This window comes from Zophobas morio, unplaced genomic scaffold (genome assembly GCF_036711695.1).
Source record: "Zophobas morio isolate AGI-343-1 ecotype UQ-CSIRO unplaced genomic scaffold, CSIRO_AGI_Zmor_V1 ptg000175l, whole genome shotgun sequence".
Classification (NCBI taxonomy): Eukaryota; Metazoa; Arthropoda; class Insecta; order Coleoptera; family Tenebrionidae; genus Zophobas; species Zophobas morio.
Window position 1 is genome coordinate 186,533 of NW_026972279.1, and position 2,886 is coordinate 189,418.

Below are 2,886 nucleotides of genomic sequence, written 5' to 3' on the forward strand. Positions count from 1 at the left end.
ACCTAAACCTGTTTAGATTTAATTGGGATATCAGAGAATTTTAAAAGACATAAATTTTAATTATATTTGGTTGACATAATCAACAAATAAACATAATTAAACAACTATTAGTGGAAATTTAACCGATTTACTTAATAGTAATTAGAAACGTATATTCCATATTTTTGAAGATTACAAGTTTCTTTGTAGCTATAAATATATTTCGCTACTTTTTTTAAGTTCCCTTTCTTTTAAAAATAAAGAAAAAGTTAATGTATTGCTTGGCGTTAATCTTAAAAACACTATCATCACAGGATACTCGCTATAAATAACTATTGATAACACCTACTTCCCTTCACTTTTAATTGTGTACGTTACGATTTATATTGTCATCATTGTCGTCATTACTAACCAGGTTAAATTTGTCATGGATAGCACTTGAATGTTTTTTCTAATGCATTTATGTTTCTGTAGCCTTGATTGATTAATAAGCTACTACTTGTCTCAAAAAAAGTATCTTGCTATGTGTTTTAATACAGGTAACGTTTTATTTTTTTTTCGATGAGAAATTAGTTATGTCTCTGTGTAACCTTAACTTACAGGAAACTATACTGTTCTGTAAATTATCTTAGGAGTACATGGAAGGCAAAGAAAAGTATGAGGGTTTCAGAAGTCAATCGCTGCTCAAGAAAGAAAGCAAAGCCGTGCATTAACGTCAATGTAAGTCTAAAGCCGATCATTTGTGAATATTGAAAACTATAAGATTGTAAACCTAATTCAAGGTGTAAAATTTCATCAAAAAACCTGGTGTTGGCGTTTACCGTTTTATTATGTTAATTGCATTATGGATGATATAATAGTCAAGATTCACAACCTTTTTATACTACTTTCTGTTTTATAATTTTTTTAGTATGGCAAAAAAATATTATTCAAAAACAATTTCACCTGATGTACACACATCCTTCGTCTATATAACTGTGTTTGTAGACATGAGAAAAGATTTCTGCTAATTTCAGGTTTTTACAAATCCACTGAAAATAATAAATTATTTTTAACATAGAGCAAGTTATTAAGTTTCTCTGCTAAAACGGTTAGATGTAGTAGTAATATTTTGAAATTATATAGGGGTTCGATCGTTAAGCATTTATAATTTTCCAAGTAATATTAACTTAAAACTGAAGCTTTAAACAAAATAGATTAGAACTGAAGACCTCTTTTCGCTTAACAGATAATTTTATTAACTAAAATTATGATTTTTTAATTCCCTCTATTTACCGAAATATAGTCATCTTTAAATAATTGTCAAACGTAATAATCTTTGAATTAACTTTATTAACTAAATGCCAATGATTAATAATGTAGTCAACTTTTGTACTTATAATAAGTATTTAAAATTTTAATCTGTATACAATCAGTAGATAATAAAAATTTTTTATATAGTTCTCTTGAAAACAATCGTTAAAGTTAACATTAATACTTGCAAAAAGGGACTTATCGCTGTTCTATTAACATAATAAATGACATACTAGCACTTTCTGACCCTTCATCCTTGTTTATCTGTTTTGACTAATGCGAACTTTTTATATAAATTATTATAAGAACATTATGAATTAAAAACTTCACTAGAAGCTGGTGCGATTCGAAAAAAAAGGACTAAAAACAGTCATTAAAAACGAGCGAATCAGAATACTTACATTCAATTTTTTTAGAAAGCCCAACTAGGGAAAAAGCAGCTTGTATTTCAGATATTTGGCAGGGTACCCTGGTAATTATTTAGGATATTAATACCTTCCCTTTGAGAATTTTATATTATATAGTTTAACGATACTTTTGGATCGTTAGACCCTATGACCCAAACAAAGGAGGTGTTATATTTTTTTGCAAGTGTATATCTATAGATGTACTTTTGCCTCACGCTCGTTTAAACTGATGAGCAACTATTCCTAGCATTTAAAATAAGCAAAGCAGTATATTAAAGGCCACACACATATAAAATATAAGCTTTCTTTCCGAGTACTTGGGAATAACACTGGAAAAGATCTTGGCAGCTAACCCAATTTTTATAATAAGCAAATCTTTATAATTAGTTTACACAGTTTTAGCGTTGGGCTTTTAGTTTTTTTTTACTATGAAAAATAAGAATTTATATAAATAATAATACCTCTTATTGACAAATACTTTAGTAATTTTAAAGTAACGAAATTTTTTCAAAAATTTCATTAAACTGTTTTACTATGAATTAATTTTTTAGTTATATTACTTATTCTTGCTTCCCGCCTTATTTACACCAAAAATTATATTAATATAAGCTTTCACTTTAAATAAATAAAACATTTATTTTAGTAACTTTACGCGTTTTTAAACTTAATAGGCTTTATTAATACAAAATTTTTGTTTAGAGCTTTAGTTTTTTCTATTATTAAAGATTAGATAACACTTATAGGAGGCCATAGCACCGTAAAACTTTAAAGTTGTAAAATTTTTATTTTTGAAACTAGCTTTAATATAATTACTACTAATCATATCTCTAAAAAGTAGTTATAGAAGTTAAGATTTTAGGAACATATTCTAATAATATAATCACGATAGTCATAATTAATATCTTGAAAAAGCAAAAGGAAAATAAAATAGGGTACTGCTTCACGTCGCGTATGAACTTTAGTGTTTAGTCATATCAAGATTAATAACGCAAACTTTTACTATTATTCTCTGCTATAACTCCCTCTTATTACTGGAAAGACTAAACAAAAATTATTTAAATTTTATATTTTCTGCAGCACTCATTAATACCTTTGGAAATTTCGGTAAAGTTCCATTTATATAAATTTTCTGGAAAAAATATTATCTTTTTTACATAAAGAGGGTTTGCTTTTGAAGTTTCACTTTTAAATCTAATTTGGAAAAGGC

The 2,886-nt window shown here is 26.8% G+C and overlaps 1 long non-coding RNA gene across 1 annotated transcript; it reads left to right on the forward strand.

Annotated features, from left to right (window-relative positions):
- The first annotated feature begins 462 nt into the window (after positions 1–462).
- Positions 463–1,475, forward strand: LOC135145683 (uncharacterized). The gene is made up of 3 exons (XR_010283536.1): positions 463–518; positions 612–699; positions 1,420–1,475. It is a non-coding gene; the product is annotated as an uncharacterized LOC135145683 (long non-coding RNA).
- Positions 1,476–2,886: the final 1,411 nt, after the last annotated feature.